Below are 21,899 nucleotides of genomic sequence, written 5' to 3' on the forward strand. Positions count from 1 at the left end.
TGGTGCTTATTAGGCTTTATTGCTGTTCCCTGACATCCATAGGTGTTTTCAATACCTGATTGAAAACACTTCAATGAACCTCTGTTCTTCAGAGTGGTAGTTCTTTAAGGGGTTGAATAATTGTGTCAATGAAGTATTCACAAAAGAAACATTTACTACTATATTACAAAACCAATTGATGTAATTTTAGTTGCATATGGTTCTTTAAGAAGTCATTGTAGGATTTCATTCTGAATACAATTACAAATGTACACTAAATTCCCTAAAACCCTTAACAGCATTGGGGGTTGAATAATTTTGAACACAACTGTATGTTGCCTTGCTATGGAGAGACCAATGAAATTGCCACTTTCTTGCCCGCCAACCACCCTTGTGAGTCACATGACTGTGTGGATATTTAGTGTTTGTAATGCACTGATTGACTGTGCAGTGATTATAGTTTTCAGAGTATGAATGCATAACATAATCTACAAAGTTTAAAGTAAAGATGCTATAAAGGGTTATTCAGTGCCATACAATAACTAATATTGGTTCCCCCAAGAACCACGGAGTACAGGGTTCTTTAAAGAACTATTTCTTGTTTACCCCTTTATAGACCATTTGCGTGTTTGCAAACAGAGATTATGTTTTTTGTGGGCGGAGCCCAACTGGTGGCAGATAGTGAATGCTCTGCAGTAGTGGTGTGAAGGGTTTTAGCATTAAACTGTGATTTTTATGGATCCGGTGTTCTTTCGAAGTCTGATTCCCCTATGTTTACCTTTAGTGTAATGTTTCTTACAGCGTTTTCATCACGTTACGTTTATTTTTTTTACATAAATTAAAAGTTTAAATGACTTGGCTACTAATATTTGTGCATGTACACTCAAAAAAATATTTAGGCCTAATTCATAAGATTTATGTATTTTGATTACATGTAGAATTTCCATCCATTTGGATTACATACTTCTAATCTAAAAAAAACAAATAAACTTTATACGATAGATATTTTTTAGATATATGTAAATGAAACCAATAAAATTTATGTAATAGTTTTACTTAATCCAATGTGTTTTAAATGCATTAAAAAAATGGATTATGTATTCTTTATTAATAAACCCAATTCACTTAAAATGCATTACATTTAGATATCTTACTAATAAACCATTTATATATTCCTCCCCCATTCACCCTCCTAAATCACAATATGCTATAACAAAAAAACCACAAAAAATAAAAGAAGAGCCAGACCACTTGGTTTTACATTTTATCAATTTATTTAATACTTCAAGGCATTACTCATAAGGCAGCAAAAAAGAGCAGCTAACAACTAGCATGACAGCCATGGCTTATACACCTCGTAATGTGTGCAAAAATTAAATAAATAAGTGTGTTTCAGACATTTCAGCCACAATCAACCTCAATCCACAAATAAGTGCAAACATTTTGAGCAAACAGGCTGCAGAAATACAAAAAACCCTGTAAAACTCGAGGTAGACATAAATCAGGGACAACAACATTACTTTAACATTTTCAGAAATCTGTGACATGATGTAATAATAGTTTAAAATGTAAAAAATGGCACATTGCTTAGTGTTTTGAGTGGCTGTGTGCCATTAACAATTTTCATGCATCTCTAATTACATGTTAGATATACATCAATTACATTTTTCAAAAACTTTTCAACTTTTAAAATTGTTAAAGCAATATTCTAATTTAATAAAACAAAAATCCCGATAATTTTCTAACCCCATATGTTTATGTTTTACTTTGTTCAGTCAAGAAGAAATAAAGTTTGAGTTAAAGATTCCAGGATTTTTCTCAATTTAAGACTATTTGACCTCAAGTTTACAGTTTCAATGCAGATTTAAAAGGGCTCTAAATTATACCGAATAAGGCATAAGGGTCTTATCTAGCTAAATGATTGTCATTTTCAAAAATAAAAATAAAAGAGGACTTTTAACTCACAACAAATTTTCACTAGCTGTGTGACACGCTAGCATGACATAATTGAAACTACCGCTCCAGCATTTACAAGCGAGGAGAAAGAGGAGCGTTCAGATGTTGTTGTATGCGAAATGATACTACTTAATGTCTTTGGGTCCGTTTATTATTTAAAATGGTCCACAAATGTGCGTTTCACATTTGTGATGTGTAAACTTCAACGTTATTACGTAGTACACAATGTCACACTGTGTATCACATGGATAATGCAAGACAAGTTGTTGCGTTTTAAAAGTTTTCTTGCCAAAAATGATAATCTTTTGAATAGATAAAACCCTTATGCCTCGATTGGGATCATTTAGAGCCCTTTAAAGCTGCTTTGAAACTTAACTGTTGAGGTCCAATAAGGTCTATTAAATTAAGAAAAATCCTGGAATGTTTTTCTCAAAAAAAACAATTTCTTCTCGACTGAACAAAAAAAGACAAGCATTTTCGATGACAGACAGTAAATTATCAGGATTTTTGTTTAATGAAAGTGCAATATTCCTTTAATGTTAAAAAGTTCACTTGTAAATGTACAAAAATGTACCCACTTTGAGGGGGATGCATCAGCGTGTCTGTCAGGTATTCACTGAAGCATCTTTCAGTGATTGCTTGGTTGTATCAAGTCCAGTTCCATTAGGATTTTTTGAAAGGTCAAAGGTGCACCTGATGTTCTTCTGGTAGTTCAGTTTAAGTGCATAAATGAGTCCAAAAAGTAATTTCACACCCATGTCTGACACCAAGTAGGTTTTGCAAAACTTCCACTGTCTGTGCAATCCCCAACTCACCAATTTCACAATTCTGGAGAAGAACAACAACAAAATCAGTCCCAATAGCAGTCAAAGTGAAATTTTCAAAAATGTGCAGGCAAATTGTTTTACAAACTCTGATATTTAAAATATGTAGACTGATTCAAATGTGTAAAATAATAGAACATTAGTCACAAAACCATCAAAAGACCTGAAAACAGATAATCACCTTGTTTAATCATCTAGTTATCCATAAGATATTTATACACACACACACACACACACACACACACACACACACACACACACACACACACACACACACACACACACACACATACATACATATATATAAATAAATAGATATAAAAATAGAGTAGGTTGACATACACTTACCACATATTCTTTAATGTGTCTCTCCATGCCTTCTTTGAGGTAGATACAGATGTCTTCAACTAGAACAAGACAAAAAACCCACATTATTTAATGATTTTCTTTAACAATATTTTATGTAGATAATAGTTTTTATAGAGACAGATAAAGATTTTGTGAGACGAAGGGTATGTATTTTTCTGTTTCAGAAATATTGTGTCCCAGCATGTGTGTACACTACCGGTGAAATGTTTGGAAATAAGCCTCTTATGCTTATCATAACTGCATTTATTGAAAAAAACCCCACCTGTTTCCAATATTGACAATAAATCATCATATTAAAATGATTTCTAAATGATCATTTGACACTGGAATGATGAAAATCCAGCTTTGCATCAGAAATCAATATCTTTGTAGCATAACTTACATACCCTGTCTAGCAGGTTGTCCCACCATATAGACGATGAAATGATGCTGTATCTGTAAAAAAAAAAAGTTTTAGTTAGACACACAATGCACTCAACAACATAGTATAATTGTAACATTCTTTTGTTAATAAAGTCACAGAGATTATGATTATTTTATTCTGATAAGCCTACAGTAGCCTATGACTTTATTTATTTCTTAGGTTTCAAACATTAAACCACAAAAATTAATCAATAAAAGCAACAGACATTGCAGGGTAACTTCCAACAGACCGTCTTTGTAGTGAGGTGTATTTTACTCTGAAACATGCAACGCGTCACACATGTAATTAAACAACAGACAATTATATTTTAGATAATCACATCAAACTTGTTAACTTTACTCACCTACAATTTGGCGATTGTAGACTAGTGAGATGACGATCCAGTCCAATGCAAAATGGCGAAGTCCATGTGCTGTAGCGTCTATTTTTGATTTTGGCGCCACCTCCTGACTGGAGTGTGAATAGACGTCATTTCCGCTTCTACTAAAGTCAGTTTCCTGAAATTTGTATGTAAACCAATCTCATAGAATTTATCTGGTTTGTTTCACGGCTAGATTTATTTAATTCATATTCATACATTTTAACTGATTAAATCTAATACTTTTTAAATTGAACAGATTTATATATATTCTAATAAATCGGATTACATATATTTTAAAAACCGAGTATTTAAATAAAATCTAAATGATCCAAATACTTAAAAGCTAATATTGCCAGGAATCATTTTTTTGAGTGTATGTAATGGATATCTATTGTTCTTCCTATTAAAATCTAAAATCTTTCTAAATAAATTATAAACGTAAAGTGATGAAAACGCTAAAAGAAACTTCGACTTCGACGGAACACTTCTGTAATTATTTTCTATTCTAATTATTAAAAGATTTTCAGATGATTTCATCACTCCAGTCTGTCCGTTTAAGGGCTTATTGCAACCATAAACACCTACTTCAAATGGTATCTTCGACGATGGTATTCTATAAAAACGAAAGCCATCTTTTTGGCATTCCTATTCTCGACAGCACAACAAGACATTTACTAGTGAGTCTTGTTTGTTTAACTTGTGTGTAATTCCTTTCCACTGTTTTTCTGCCACCACATTGCGCACGCAGCTTGAAGTGACGTAACGGCGGTTTCACACCACAAGCATGAGTAGCGAGTGAGGAGAGCGTTTGCCGCACGTGTCCATTGTGCTTTCACACCGGCTGCGTTTGCAGCGCATACTGTGCAGTTTAATAACAGTATAAAAATCTCAAGTTCACATTACTTTATTTTACATGCAATTTTGAGCAAAACCTCTTCAAGACGCTTTTTGACGGTCAGTGTAATTTATATAACTGTGATTTGTTTAATCCACAGTGTTTTCGTGCTGTTCTGGTCAATGTAATGACAGATATAGACACAATACACAATTATAGCACATGGTAAATTATTAAATCCGACGCCGAAATGATCGCAGCACTGCTGCTTCAGCGACACTCATGTCACGCGAGGTCGCGCTGCTCACGTCTGCGGTGTGCATGCTTTAACTTGCTAATAAAAACAAGCGCCGTTTACGAAACCGGCTGTGACATCTACTCGCAAAAGGTCTATAGTCTAAGGAACATTTAAACATAAATCTATGATACTTGATACCTTTTCCTACCTTCCTCTCTAATAGCACACAAAGTTAAGTTTCTCCATACAGTTTCTGTTCTCCCAGCGCTTAGTTTTTAGGTTTAGAGATCCACAGTAAGTGTAATTGGCAGGGCAGGCTGGCAGCTGGAGACTAAGATATCCCAGATCCTCATAATTTAACCAAAACCATGAACCTGCCATGAATCGTAGACCTGTCCATACAGTTGATGTATTACCAATGGTTTGTTTGGCTTGGATGAGATGTAAATTTCTTGGCAGACTGGCCAGATCAGTGTGATGAGTCCTGCAGTATTGTAACGCGTCCTCCCAGCTCTTATTCTCTTTAACCACAATCAGTTCAGTGTCCCACTTGTAGCAGAAGTAAGGGAATGGATTACTACATGAAAAGTCATACAAATTGCCGTTTTGAACTCGAGCGCAGATGTCTTGGTTTGGATCGTTTGGTTGGTATTCTCCCCAAGTGATAAAACTGTTATTGCCTCCATCACTCCACTGCCAAATGTTTGAGATCCGTCGTAGACCAATCCAGCTTTCTGGGTATGAACCACTAACCCCACTTGCAGTGTTCAATGCTGTAATTTCTTCCCAGCTGTCAACACTGGACAGGTCAACATAGTAGGCTTTGCAGTGACTTTGAGCTCGTGTCCATGTCGTGGCATTTCTAAAATAAAAGTGTTTTCTTTTCAGAGCTGTTGTCAGCTCACAATGAGCTGAGAGGAGAAGAGCAAACACGACAATCTTCATCTCTTCTGTGAAGGGCGAGTCAGTAAACACTCTCTTAAAACACACTTTATATGTTAACACCAACTTTACATTTGTTAGAAATGTATGCAAATGAATGCTAACTTTAAAAAACATAAATGAAAATGATCACTCAGAACAAAAGCTACGGACCAAACATTAGATTAGATAATAATTGTTCTCCTATTGGCAAATTTATCAACATCTGTAATCAAGCTGATGACAATTGTGCCAAATGTTTTTGACCTTTCGTTAAAAACAGGAGGATGAGTTTTGAGGAAACTATGGTGTTAAAAGCTTAACTGTCCATTTGGTCTGAAAGGAAGACTATAAAAATGCTCACCTGTTATTTTCAAAAGCAATAAATGTAGGACAAGAACAACTGAAAAGATTAAGATTGTCTATAGGTGACTGTCACAGAGCGGTAAGTATTTAAATTGATTTGAAGATGAACAAATTAAATGTTAAGATTATATGTCATTTCCCTAAAACTAGAATTCTGTCAGGTGTCTTTAAAAGATTAAAATAAAACACTGGAAATTTCATTTTTCCACATTTTATCAACAAATTAGGACTCGGGTATAAAATGAGCTGTTTGACGCCAGATATAAAACAATATTCTGCTGAAACTGAGGTCGTGATATGAATATTACTAGTATATCAATGTTATGGCTTGTTTAGGTTTAAATAAAAAAGGCTATGTGACACTGGTCTTGGTAAAAAAAAATGCAACGTGACATTGTTCCTTCTTTAAAAAATGATTTGCATTATGATTTTGTTCTCAAATTTTTTTTAAGTTTGCATGTTTTGCTTTTTTTAAGTTTTTGCTACATTTTTGCATGCACAATTTGGGTATTTTGAGGCACCTGAAAACCAGATCAAATGCTCAAAGATGATGACTTCTTTTCTTTACTCCTTGGTGCTCCCTAAATTTTTTACATATTGATATCTTCAGATTGATATAAACAGCAATAGCCAAGTGGTCTAGATTGGTATAAGAAAACAGTGGAGACGGCTGGCCAGGGCCTGAAATTAACACCCGACCACGAGCAAAAGGTGGGTGAATTTAGAAATTGGCGGGTAACACTGTTAATCTTCCGGCCACATTTCCAGGTAGCCAGTGCGAATCAGTGTATAAACAACCCGCACCCGACCGACGTTTTCAACTAACCCGCCCGCAACTCGGACCGCAAAAAAATAAAAAATAAATATTGTACCGACCCGCATTAAAATCTTTCTGTTCTTGACAGGGTACATATAAACAAAATTATCTTCACAGTATTCTTTTTCTAATAAAAACATTTCTTTATGTCTTTGTATAGAGAGTCAAAAGCCAGTTTGTGCTTATTTTGTCTTAAAGAGACAGTAACCTCCATTAACATATTTAAGTCTGTGTCATTAATGTTAATCAAACAACCTAAGACAAAGACAAAATCACTTTTATAGATCTAAAAAATTATTTTATTTAATTCATACAATAAAGACAGTGTTATTATTCACTATTCAGGCAAAAAAAAAAAAAAAAACTGTGGCAGGTTGTCAAAAAAGTTAACTTCAGGCCCTGGGGCTGGCATTTGTCTTACTGAAACTATCAAAGACATACAGTATGAACCAGCAAATAAAGTTAAAAGACAATTTTGACAAACAACAGCAGTTTTACTGCTATGACTGAATTGCTGCAATGAATATTGTTGTTGAACAACACTCTTGTAAACTTAGATCATGAATCAGGTAGTGGAACAAATTTATTATAGCAGAGTAAAATAAGTGGTTAAGACTGAAATGAATGCTTTACTAGTTGTGATAATGATTAAATCATTGCAGTTATTATTTAGGGGCCAAGCACCGAAGGTGCTGAGGCACCTATTGGAATTGTACTTTCTTCTTCTTCTTAGCCATTGGTGTCTATGGCAGCCCTATGAACCGTATGTAGGAAAATAATGAAATTTGGCACAGTTGTAGTGATAGTCATGTGGCCAAAAACGGGGTCTCAAGCAGTAACTCTATAGCGCCACCAGCAGTGCAAAAATTCAATGTTCAAATGGTTATAACTGCAGATCCATTTGATCTATGAAAATTCTGCTTAGTACACCTGATTGCTCTCATCACGCTTATAGTTTTTAATACCTTACAGTAAGACTTTACCCATTACAGTAGGGGCCATTTTGAAATGTACAGTATTTTGTTTTTTCGCTACTCCTCCTTTAAATTTGGTTCAATTGTTATGAAATTTGGCACAGGTGATCTTTTGAGTGACCTGCTTAGAAATGACTGAACAGAATTTTGATATTTATCTTTATTCAAAAATAATAAATGCGTGAACTTAAAGAGGTTGATGCAAAAATGGTTTTGAAGCTGTATCTCAGTCATTCTTTGATCAATCGAAATGAAATTTAATAGACTTCACGTGGACCATGAACTGGGGGTCCATGCCTAATTTGGTGACAGTACCACCTATGGGTCATGAGATATGAAAAAATGCTCTTTTTGCCCATAACTACTGAACTGTTTGTCAGAAAATTATGATCTTTGTGTCTACAAATTCCTTGCCTCGTGCCGCATCTGTCGATGTGTATATCACTGGTTTATGCCGATTGCAACGATACCTCATTTGTCATTTTCCATCATTCTTTTCATGTGTTATTGTAAGGCATATGGTAAATGATTTTTTCACTACTCCTTTTACAAATTTTGTTTATTTTATGCCAGCTTCTGCTAGTATAATGTTAGGAGCCATCTGCACAGAAATGACTGAACAGATTTTTCTGGCACCTAGGAATTTTTTTTGAGAAATACCTCTGTAAAGTTGACCGTGCCTGTGACGTTGTCTATTTGTCATAGTTAATTACTGTATATTACATTTTATAGCGTTACTTTACAGAATGTTCTTCATGTCTTTAATCTCACTTGAGCTTTTTGATTCTCATATACATTGTATTGCTGTTATTTCTGCTCTGCGGTGTCATATCTGCATCTTTGGTGATTGGCATATGTCAATGCTTGCATCTCTGTAAGCTCTATTCTGCTGCCCCATGAACTGTGTCAACTGAGTGGCGCATCTAGTAAGTCACATGCAAAGAGATTCTGAGTTCATGGGTTTAAAACCCGCCTGAGGCAAGTGTTAATTTGTTCTATTAAAGTTTTGTTCTTTCTCACCTATTCTTCTCAACCTGTCTGTAGTTCACATATGTCCTATTTTTGCCATGTTTTCTGTTGCTGCTCTGCACTGCGGTGGTTCTACTCTGTGATTGCTACGCTTTGTGTTCTTTGCTGCACCTTGTATTCTTGATGCACTTTGGGTGCTCAATGCGCCCTGGCCCTGGGTGATTGATACGCTGTATGTTTCTTGCTGTGCTTTGGGTGCTCATTGCGCTGAAGGTGCTTGGCCCCGTATCGCTGCTTGCAGCTATATTTTCATTTTGTGTATCTTTCTAATGTTTAAAATGTCTTAATCGTGTCCTCAGGTGCCTCGAACTACGAAATAACCAAATTATGCAAATTAATCATGCATCATGTAAATGAGTAAACGACACAACATTGTTTTGTATCTGGGTCATTATTTCCTTTTAAAGTAATACGATACATTCATGACATTTATTATTTTATTTTATAAAAACTGTTTAATTTGCATATATTTTCAGTACTTACAGATTCAGAATTGCTTAATCACTAAACAATGATTCTCTGAACCAAACTCTCATTGGCCTATACCCATTTATCAAATCATTCAGTCTTTTGGCAAAACCTTAAACAGGTTCAGGTATACGGTTTATATATGTGGCCTTATTTCAGTGACTTATTAATTCATATATTTCTTGCTTTTGCAATAACCACACATAAACATTATTCTCTCAAAAATTCAAAAATGTACATAGGCAAGTTCGTTCTGAATGAAACATAACATTTGGCATTATTATGTTGTCATTATCAAGACAAGACTTTCAAATGTCACGGACACGCACTGTGGTTTAATAATTTGTAAATGTAATGTCATATTATTAAAAGACATATTTATATAAAATTTTGTTTTGCAGTATCCGGGTTATATAAATATAATATAAACTAATATAAACTTTATAACGTGTGTGTGTGTGTGTGTGTGTGTGTGTGTGTGTGTGTGTGTGTGTGCTTCTTTGGCATTTTAAATCTAAAAAGAAGCATCTTCAATTGACATTTGTCAGACTTTTCCTGTCACATTTCCTGGTTTGTTGCAGTTTCCATCATGTCACATCTTTACATGAATCCCTTATGAAAATTAACCATGTTTTATTCTGGGAGTAAAAGTATATTAACCATATTTTTGCTGGATTTCTATTGACATGCCATATTATGTTCTTGTTTAATTTATCTGTAGTATAAATGACAGGGGGCCCGGTTCCCCGATAACGCTCACTCTTAGCACCCTAAGAAGACTCAAAAAGATATATCTTACCAAAGTTGTTTATGTTCCTAGTGTGTTCCCCAAAGTGTCCCTTAGGAAGCTTCTTAACACGCTGCCTCTAAGTTCGACAAAGGTGCTGTCCCAAGTGAAGGTGCTGAATTATTTGGGATCGATTGCTCAGGGATCGATTTTCCACTTCACGTGAAGGTGCATTACGACGTTAAAAAAACACGTTCTATACAAATGAAACATTCCTTAAATTATTCCAGTAACATTTATTTTAACATAGTTTAAGTTATCTGTAAAATATAGACTACTAATTAAATTATCAAATTGTCAGTTATACAGGTAGAAGAACCGGGTATCCCTCGCTAATCATCCACCCAACTTATCCCGTTGTGCCACTTGTGCCGCGTCTTGACATGGGTTTAATGACTTTAAAAAATTATGTAATACACTTATAAACTAATGTTAGGTATTTTACAAGAATTGATTGGCAAGCAGCTGCAGTTACTTCTGTTTAATGCAGTATTGCTGGCCATTGGATAATGTTATACGTAACATTATACGTTTATTCTTTATATACATTGAAAGTTTTAATGGCTACTGAGATGTATATGTGTGCATTTATGTAATGTATCTTTATTGTTCTTAATGGTAAGTCAATTATTTTTACAGTATGAATCATATTATATGTATAACATGTATAACACATATTTTTAAAACAAACAGTAGAGAAAAAAAGAAAGAAAAACACAGGTTATATGTTATAAGACATACCCTAATATGAAACTAAATAAATAAATTGTATTATATATATATATATTACCAATTCAAATCTTTAATCTTTCTAAATAAATTATTGACGTAATGTGATGAAAACGCTATAAGACACATAGAGGGAGCAGGCTTCCGAAAGTGTGACTTACAGAAGATATACTTAGTGTACGAACGTGTCGGGAATCATGCCATAACGTTAAGAGAGAGATTAAGGAATAGGTTAAGAACTACTTAGCGGTAAGAACGTTTTGGGAAACTGGGCCATGGTTTCTTGTTCAAACACAAAAGCATCATTTTTAATGAAACTGACTTAAAATGCTATCTCTTTTGGGTAAACTAAATGTTTCCATTTTGAAAGAACATGGCTTAATCAAGTAGCATCAAAACATAAGCCCTTTTTACACAGACTTTAAGGAAAATACACAAAAAAATGTATTTGATTCTTGTTTTTTTCACAATGCCAATGATTTTCCTGAATCTGCGCGTGCATTCACAGATGGCGTAAAGATCCAGAAAACACATGTGACGTGTTTAAAATCCTGCACTTAGGTAGGATTTTTTCTCTGCAGCTTCTTAAGTTTGCTTATCCATTATTTCTCTCTCCGGAAACCACGCATGTGCATTTTTGTTTATAGTATATGTTATAAAGAACCATGTGATGCGCCATTCTAGTATCCTAGGTTCTTCGCCTCTACGTCGTGCATTAAAATCCTTTAATGCATGGCTAGCCATGGATTATCCCTTACTTATTGCCTCATGTTTGATATCATTTTAATGGACATGGAGCGATGGGTAAAAGGATCTAATTGAATTCTAATTTGAGCTATACGCTCTATAGCTTACACCACGTGAACCATTGATTTCAGTGCATCATTTTTTTTTACTTTATTTCTCCAACCAGACTATAGTGGGCAAATAGCATTTGTCATCAAGGGACACTATTTGCACTTTAAATGAGGACAGCCCCAAAGGTAGGTTTTTCTCAGATTTGTCTAGTTTTGCTCACACACACACACACTCTCTCTCCATAGCTCTTATGGTTTTCATGCTGAGCTATTGACTTTTTCTATCTCTTGTTTGGTTCAGAGTATGTTTCAAACTAGCCAAGTCATGTGAAAATCCGATGGCTCTGTGACCTTGGGGCAGTTTTATTATGCGAGTTCATAAAACATTCATCCTTTTGACATTTTGCTTTTTGTTTATAAACAGATTTAATGACAAACATGTGCATAATTAAAAGGAAAGTGTGCCAATGATCTGTTTGCCCTTAATAAAACTAAATACACAGAATCCACTTTTACTTAATTAAGTTAGTTTATTTTTCCTAAAAACAGTTTTTATATTTATTTTGTAAAATCATGTGTAAAATGTTTGGACTGATCTTGTTGCTTTTACAACACTTTCACCAGCAGGTGGCACCATGTTTAGGTTTTTCGAGCGCTGTTTCAAGGGTTTTGTCATTCAGATGATCAAAGAGAGACCCATGCCGTATCTAGGGGCCAGTATACAGTGGCATGAAAAAGTATGTGAACCCGTAATAAACTGTTTTTCTTTCAGTGATTTGTCATAAAATGTGAAATGATCCTCATCTAGGACACAACAATAGATAAACACAATGTGCATAAGCTGACAACACACCAAAAATTCTAGTTTCTTGTGAAAACACCCATTAAACATTCACAGTGCTGGAGGAAAATGTAAGTCAAAAGGAATTTTTTGCCCATTCCCCTTTACAAAACCATAGAGTTGGGTCCGAGTCCACCTTTGTCGAGTACGAGTCAAGACCAAGCCCTTAAACATCAAGTCCGAGTCCAAGTCCAAAAGGGTCCGAGTTGGACTCAAGTCCGAGTTCTTAAAGGCCGAGTTCACGTCAAGTCCGCCTGAGTCCAGAAAGTAATTAAATTGAAAAAAGATACAAAATTTGTATTGTAAATTGTTACTTTCTATTACAGTTTTTTCCAATTGCTAACACACTAAAATTACATGCACAGCACAACTATTTAAACTGACACATAAAAAGCAAAACCTCTTTTCAAGTCTCCAAAAGTCTAAACACATTTTCTGCTTTACACACATTTTGCAATTCACAATGGCACTTTTTAAATGCACTGAACACGGTTCTCTGCACAAGACACAACAATCTGACATAAAGTCACATGTTTGCCTTTTCAAAACACTACCATTCAAAATGACAATACACGAGCTAAATGGCCAATATATGTGCCACCTGCCCAAACACCTGAATGGTTAATTGTTAACACTTCAATCAGGATGTAAGCACTAGAAAAGACCACAGGTGAGCACCATCTTTTTTTAAGAACAATGGAAGACGTTGCAGAGAGAGGAAGAGGAAGAGGAAGGGTTAGAGTGAGAGAGGGAGGAAGAGTGAGGGGTAGGAGCAGAGCTGGTAGAGGAGTTCTTGGCCAAAGAAGACAACAACTTTCAAATGAAATCAGAGCAACCCTAGTAGATCATGTCATCAACCATGGGCTGACAATGGGAGAGGCTGGACAGAGAGTGCAGCCCAACTTGAGCCGTTTTACAGAGCCGTGGAGAACAGGTAAGTCACCAAAATTTCATGTAGTACATATGTAGTGTATCAGTTATGTGACACCGATTTATTTCAATGGCTGATGTCATACACAAACTGTACAAGTTTCCTGAACAATGTACTCTACTGTGGAGGAACAATATTTGGGCTGCATTGTAAAAGTCCTGTATTTTTGTTTTTGTTTGTTTTTCTAAAGAACCGAGAGACGCAACCATGGTGGAGGAAGGGGACAAATGTTCACAGCAGTACAGGAAGCTGGCATTGTAAACTTGGTTTTGGAAAATAATGAAATCAGATTACGAGAAATTCAAAGCCACATCATCCAAGACAACACCATATTCAACAAGTCAGTCTGTCCACATCGGCTCGCATTCTCAAGCGAAATCAAATCAGAATGAAACAACTGTATAAGGTGCCGTTTGAGAGACACTCTCAAAGAAACAAAGAGCTCAGACGAGCATTGGACTTAAATCCAAGTACAAAATTGAGTGCAGTACACTACACACAACATTGTTTCCCTACTGGTAACACCATATTCACAGCTTTTTGTTCTATGTTTCCAGAGAGTACTGGAAATGGATGCTAATGCAATCCCACATGAGGTCATCTTTATAGATGAAGCTGGGTTCAACCTAGCAAAGACTAGAAGAAGGGGGAGAAACATAATTGGGCACAGAGCCATTATAGATGTTCCTGGCCAACGTGGTGGGAACATCACAATGTGTGCTGCTATCTCCAATATGCATGGTGTCCTCCACCGTCATGCCCACCTTGGACCATACAACACAGCCCATATTCTCAGATTTCTGGACAGACTCCACAACATTCTCATACCACCAGAGAATGATACAGACCAAAGAAACCAGTACGTTGTAGTATGGGACAACGTGAGCTTTCATCGTGCAGCCCTAGTCCAAAACTGGTTTGCTGACCACCCAAGATTTATTGTGCAATACCTCCCACCATACTCACCATTTCTGAACCCCATAGAAGAGTTATTTTCGGCATGGCGGTGAAAGGTATACCACCGGCAGCCTTTTGTGCGCTTGCCTCTTTTGCAGGCTATGAAAGAGGCATGTGATGACATTGATGTGGGTGCGATTCAGGGATGGATAAGGTACTCAAGGCGCTTCTTCCCTCGATGTCTGGCAAGGGAAGATATTGCCTGTGATGTGGACGAGCCATTGTGGCCAAACCCAGCTGTGCGGCAAGATGCTGCCTAATTATTTTTCTTGCCTCTTTTGTGTTTTTCTGAAATTTTCAGTGTACAGATTTTTGTTCAGGCCAATGTAAATTTATCTGCTGTGCATATGTTGCACTGACTTGTTTGGTGAAAAAAAAATGTTTCAACAGCATGTGTGTGTATCTGCAAATATTTTTGTGCATGTAAACATATTTTGATCTGATACATATTTTAGTTTCAGGGCAAAGCATACTAAAGAAGAGTGTGCTTTTCATTATGCCCAACAGTGTGTAGGTGGTTAGACAAAAATCTGGTAATATAAATGAAGTGTGTGCCATTTCGTGCCAAAGTTTGATTTTGATAATTCTACATGTAGTTTAGGTCGCAGTGCTTCATTTTGCAGGATATATGTGGTATTTTGCTGTTTGGGTATGTGGTTTTGTAAATTGTGTTAAGTTTTTTGATAAAACCACACTAGTTTGCAAAATTGTGTGTTAGCAATTGGAAAAAACTGTAATACTTTAATCTTTCAACCCATTAAACCAATGGCAATATAAAAATGTAATAAAAATGCATCTTGTGATTGCCATTGAACATTTTTATTTTATGTCAACTAGTTTCCTTTAAAAAATGATTTAAAAGGACATTGTGCTAGCCACGCATTGATGTGTGTGTTTGTCTGCACGTATGATGCAACTGGCTGCTGCCTGCCAGTGTGTTGCAGTAAAATAACAGGAGGGGTAGACAGTGAGACATTAATTAATTTCTAATCTCAAGTTTATGCTGGTTTTATTGTTACACATGACGCGGACTCGACTGTACTCGGGATATTTTCAGAGTCCAAAATGTCCAAGTTCAGGGCAAGTCTGAGTACAAATACACCCGAGTGCGTGACAAGTCTATGTTCATTCAAAATTGGACTCAAGTCCGAGTCCAAGTTGGAGTACCCCAACTGTATAAAAAACCCACTTCAACTCAGAGATGCATTCTTGAGGTAATTCCACAGGTTAAGATCTGGGCCTTGACTAGACCAATCTAAATTGTGCATTTTGTTTTTCTTAAGCCAGTTTGTGGTGGATTCACTTCAATGCTTAAGGTCATTGTCCTGCTGCATTAGCCAAATTCTACTGAGCTTTAACTGCGGACAGCCACCCTGACATTATCCAGGATATTTTGTTAAAATTGGGAGTTTATTTTCATCTCGATGGTGGCAATTGGTCCAGGCCCTTGAGGCATCAAAGTATGCCCAAATCATGATATTCCCTCCACCATACTTCACTTTTGGGATGACGCTTATTGTTTGTAAGCTGTGCCTTTTTTGCACCATAGTATTTTTTCCGAACAATTCAGCTTTTGTTTCATCAGTCCATAAAATATTTCCTAGAAGCAGTGGGGTTTGCCAAGGTGCTCTTTTGAAAACTTCAAGCTCACAACAATGTTTTTCAGGAGAGCAGCGGCTTCCTCTGTGGACACTGTGCCTGTTCAAAGACTTATGTATGGTAGACTCATGAACAGAGATGTTAGCAAGTTTGTTTCTTTACCTCACTGACGAGTATTAGTTGTGCTCTTGGTGTCATTTTGACTGGGTGACAATTTTTGATTGTAGCTCCTTTAAAAGCTTGTTTTGATGAGGCATGGCTCACATAAGTATGTTTTTCTTGTGCATCAGTGTTATCAGTAGTAGTAGTAGCTGTAGTCCACACCTCCAAATGTATTATGTTAACCAGACTCCAGGTATGCTAAAACCTGACTCCAGTTTGCTTTTTTGGAAGTCATTAACTCAAGGGTTCACTTTTTCCACAAGCATTATGAGTTTTGTTTGTTGTTCTCAATGAAAGTTAGTCAACACATTTATTTAGTTTTCACATAAAGGCAGAGGGGCTCCGATTGTTAGAAATGTAAGTGGGAGTGCCATGGAAAAGAATGTGAATGCTCTTTTCATTAAATCATTTTAATGACGCAATGTATAACAATGTAATGTTCACGTTCCATCTTTCAAATAAGATAAAAAACAAGACTTATTTTAGTGAGGTTGCAGTGTTTTATCTGGAAGTCAAAGGGCATGGATTTCTTTTTTCATATAAGACCTTGTAAGCAACACTATGCAGCAGCTGTTTTTTTACTATTTATTTTCTTAGTAATTTCACCTGATTATAATTCATGCAGCTATCTTTATGTGAGTCAGATTTAACTTCTTATAGTAATTTCTGTTATCTCATATCTTATCAAACTCATAAACAATTAACAAAACATATTTTTTTATAGATACATGAATACAATGTTCTGAAACGTACAATAAAAAATCATAATTATTATAACGCAAATATCATGTTATTATTTTATTAATCTTTTATTATAAGGGTTTCATTCTTCAAGATGTCTCCCCTGTGTGTCTTCTGTAAGCTCTCCATTTGGATCTCTTTTATTACATCCACCTCACTGCTTCGCATATCTAACATTTATTATAACATATTTTATACCATAACATTTTATCATATAATACATAACACACATAATACATAATTGTCTACTCAATAATAATAAGCAAAAAACAAAACAAAACTAAGCTAAGGTTAATAAATGCATAATAAACCAACATGTTAAGCTTGCATTTGTTAATATATAAATAGTTAATGCATTAGCTAACATGAACTAAGTTTAATAAATGCTGTTTTTTCTTATAAACATTTACTAATTTATTTTTACCAATATATTTTTCAAATCAAAAGCTGTAAATGTTAACTCATTCTCAGCCAGCCTTTAAAAAAAAAAAAAGTTGCCCGCCAACATTTTTTGTGATTATCACAAAAGTTTCACAAAATGCCTCCAAGGAAAAATGTATTCTATAAATATATAAACATAAAAAAATCAAATGAAAGAACAGACTCTCTGCTTTCAAACAAACAAACAAAATGGGGAAAATTTTTTCTTCTTTTCTTCGTTTGTTCTCTTTTTCTAAGTTTTTAAATAAGGGTAGGTTTCTTAAAAAATATACAAAATTTTGAGCAAAAATTTGAAATAATTGCATTTTTGTATAAAGGGATTTAGTTAGAGATTAAATTCCGAAGGAAGATCAAAACATACACAGAGTTTAAAATATTAAATTAGTTTTTGCTTAAGTTTTTAATAAATTGTCTAAGAGCGTGGAATTACAAATTAGCGTGAAAAACTCATTATGAAAGCATTATTGGCATGGAAATATTTCCTCTTAATTGACAAGATAACTTGTCAATGGCGGGAAAAGTTGAGCGTATAGGACTTGATAGTACAATCACTTAAAATAACTGTCACTTTGTTGACATCTTGAGTGGGGAGTAGCACCCACCTTGTTGTTTCGTTGATAGGCCCATGACATCCCAGGTGCACTCCCCTCTGCTTTTACCCCTCTAGGTCTTTTACAGCCCATTTAGGATTCTTCTTTTTAGCCACAGCCAGTTGCTATACTTCGCTCATCAGCTTCTGACATCAACCAAATTGCTTGTCGTAAGGCCTGTCCTCTGACTCCAAACCCCTTCAATAGCCTGGTTGTTGCCGTTGCTACAAACCTCTGCACCCAACCTCTACGGAAAGCAACTGGGTTTGCCATCCCTGTTGTACTGCTACGGCTAGGTCAGAGTACTTCAGCCTTTTATGTTCATTTGCTTCACCAATTGTAGCCTCCCAAGGCACAGTTAGTTCCACTATGAACAGGGACTTTTATGAGGTTGATCAGGTCTGGCCTGAGGTTAGTTGTAATTTTTTTCAGGTGCATTTTCCAGCCCCGAGCGGTGTCCAGCATGGTTGTACCATTTTTGTTGTTGGCTTAAATAACTCGTCAGTTGCAGGGAAAGAGTTAACATTAGTATGAACTTACATGAAGTGTATTGTATTGGCATTAACTAACATTAACAAATATTAATAAATGCCAATTAAATATATTACTCAGTGTTAGTTCAGTTCATGTCAGCAAATGCATCAATTAATGTTAACAAAATTGAGTTTTTTTGTAAAGTGTTACCACGAAAAAAAGTAAGCTAATGGCATTTTCATGTTCTTTAACAATACACAAACATTCACATTCAGTTTAAATATAAACTAAATCTACATAAGCTGTAGATACTATGTTTTGCAGGTTTACCATTTTAATTTTAAATAAATATCTAGCTAGACAACTTATCATTTCTATATTTGTCATCTTGTGTGTTGTGGTCTTCTTAGAGCCTTTAAAAAAGACAAAAAAAAAACATTAGAAATTATTCATTACTGATGTATTTTAAGATATGTCAGTGCAAGATGTTTTCAGTTTTCAAACCGCCCCTATATGTCTGACAACAGAACAGATAATATGTGAAAATAGCATTCAGTTGTGTTAAAATACAATAAAACAAACAATGACTGTCAGATCAGACAGAGAGTAGAAAAACAGATTATCCAACAGATTAAATAGCTAATCAAAAAAAAAGAACACTATATTAATAATACAAAAAAGTCGTTTGAGTAGTCGACTAATCTGAAAAAATAATTGCTAGATTAGTCGACAGAAGAAATTGTCGTTAGTTGCAGCTCTATTACAATTTACCAGGTTGCCCAATGTCCTCACTGACACTCTTCCAAGCGAGGTCCTTTTTATTCCTGTCTCCTCTATAGAAATAAGAACTTGTGTCATATAGCTCCAGGTGACTGCTTACAGATCATATCAAGCGTTGGTTGAATGAGTGACTCCGGGCAGGGCTGCCACCACAGCAGCAAGCAGGCTCCTGATTGGTTAACGCGGGGCGAAATTCCGCCAAAGTTCAAATTTTTCAACTCGGGCGTCAGCAGCAAAATGCACAAAAAGCATTATTCGGGCGTACCGCGCACAACGCCTTTCGCGCAAGCTAGACGCGCGAATGAGGTGAAAACGCGTCTTCCGTGCCCGCCAAACGCCTCTACCTCCAGACGTGCGTCAGCGCGTCTTCACATTGACTTAACATTGAAATCACTTGCGCTTCACGCCTCTACCGCGGTTAGTGTAAACGCAGCATTAGAGGAACGTACTGAACGTACTTAGCTTTGGTACCAAAGGTCTGGCTACGCGAGACTACTTAATCAAAGGTACCCTCACGTGAATACGTATTCATTATATGCATCATTTTCTTACCTGAGTTGTTGTTGTGCACCGAGGCAACCCATTACAGTGATTAGTTACTACACTAACTGATAAAGTTAGCTAAAAAGTGAAAATGCTAAATTGACGTGAAAGAGTGAAAATGCAATGTTTGCAAATTCTTTTGCACCTTCATTCGATCATTTGTTGTACTAAGAGTAATAAACTTCTACTCAGACTGAACTTTATTGCTTTTCATTAATATGTTTTGTTATAAATATGGAATCGTTGGTGCCCAAAACCTGTAGTTTTTGTTTAAATCTTAATTTTTATCCTGTTAAAAAGTTATTTAAAAAATCGTGGCTTGAAACAGATGGAAAATTGACCGGCATATGCTGCCTCTCTATAGAGAGCCCATGTAAATGCCATTTTCTTGCTCGCCAATCTCCCTGGTAGATCACGTTACTGAAAACTATCAATAATCACTGTACAGTCAATCAGTGCATAATGAACACTGAATATCCATGCAGAGTATGAATGCATAACTTCATTAACATAACCTACAAAGTTAAAAGTGAAGGTGCTGTATGGTTATTCATATCAGTGCTATACAATATCTATTTTTGGTTCCCAGTTATTCAAAGGAACTTGATACTCACCCTCCTCTCTAATAGCACACAAAGTTAAATTCCTCCATACAGTTTCTGTTCTCCCAGTGCTGGGTTGTCAGGTTTAGAGATCCACAGTAAGTGTAATTGGCAGGACAGGCTGGCAGCTGGGCACTAAGGTCTCCCAGATCCTCATAATTTAACCAAAACCACAAGCCTGCCAGGAACCGTAGACCTGTCCACACAGTTAATGTATTACCAATGGTTTGTTTGGCTTGGATGAGATGTAAATCTGTTGGCAGACTGGCCAGATCAGTGTGATGAGTCCTGCAGTATTGTAACGCGTCCTCCCAGGTCTTATTCTCTTTAACCACAATCAGTTCAGTGTCCCACTTGTAGCAGAAGTAAGGGTATGAATAACTACAGAACAAGTCATGCAAACTGCCATTTTGAACTCTGGCGCAGATGTCTTGGTTTGGATCGTTTGGTTGGTTTGCTCCCCAAATGATAAAACTGCTATTGCCTCCATCACTCCACTGCCAAATGTTTGAGATCCGTCGCAGGCCAACCCAGCTGTCTGGGTATGAACCACTAAGCCCATTTGCGTTGTTTAATGCTGTAATTTCTTCCCAGCTGTCAAGACTGGACAGGTCTACATAGAAATCTCTGCAGTGACTTTGAGCTTGTGTCCATGTCGTGGCATTACTAAAATAAAAGTGTTTTCTTCTCAGAGCTGTTGTCTGCTCACAATGAGCTGACAGGAGAAGAGCAAACACGACAATCTTCATCTCTTCTGTGAAGGGCGAGTCAGTCAACTCTCTCCTAAAACACACTTCATATGTTAACACCAACTTTACATTTGTTAGTAATGTATGCAAATGATCACTCAATGGAAAAAAGCAATAGAAAAAAACATTAGATTAGTTAATAATCGTTCTTCTATGAGAAAATTCATCAACATCTGTAATCAAGCTGATGACAATTGTGCCAAATGTTCTTGATCTTTTGTTGTAAACAGGAGCATGAGTTTTAAGGAACCTATGGTGTTAAAAGTTTAATTGGCCATTTAGTCTAAAAGGAAGATGATAAAAATTATTAGTATTTAAAGCTTTGAAAGGCAAATTCTATTAAAGAAAATAATCGCCTGGCATTGAACTTTGAGCTTTATTATGTTACAGTTATTATTTATGCTCTAACAGCAACATTACACACTGAATAAAGTTTGAAAATGGGATCAGGAAAAATGGGACTTTTAAATTAATTTGAAGATGAACAAATTAAATTTTCAGATTATATCTTTAACCCTCCCTTAAAAGGTCAAGAATGAAATATAACCATTTATCCCCATTTTATTAACTAATTAGGATTAAAGTATTAAAATAATAATGTGTAGATAATAAGCT

At 35.8% G+C, this 21,899-nt stretch overlaps 1 long non-coding RNA gene across 1 annotated transcript; it reads right to left on the reverse strand.

Annotated features, from left to right (window-relative positions):
- Positions 1-1,234: 1,234 nt before the first annotated feature.
- Positions 1,235-4,280, reverse strand: LOC129450421 (uncharacterized). The gene is made up of 4 exons (XR_008646336.2): positions 3,896-4,280; positions 3,515-3,563; positions 3,108-3,166; positions 1,235-2,763 (listed from the first exon to the last, which is right to left on the reverse strand). It is a non-coding gene; the product is annotated as an uncharacterized lncRNA (long non-coding RNA).
- Positions 4,281-21,899: the final 17,619 nt, after the last annotated feature.

The sequence above is a fragment of the Misgurnus anguillicaudatus genome, unplaced genomic scaffold (genome assembly GCF_027580225.2).
Source record: "Misgurnus anguillicaudatus unplaced genomic scaffold, ASM2758022v2 HiC_scaffold_29, whole genome shotgun sequence".
NCBI lineage: Eukaryota > Metazoa > Chordata > Actinopteri > Cypriniformes > Cobitidae > Misgurnus > Misgurnus anguillicaudatus.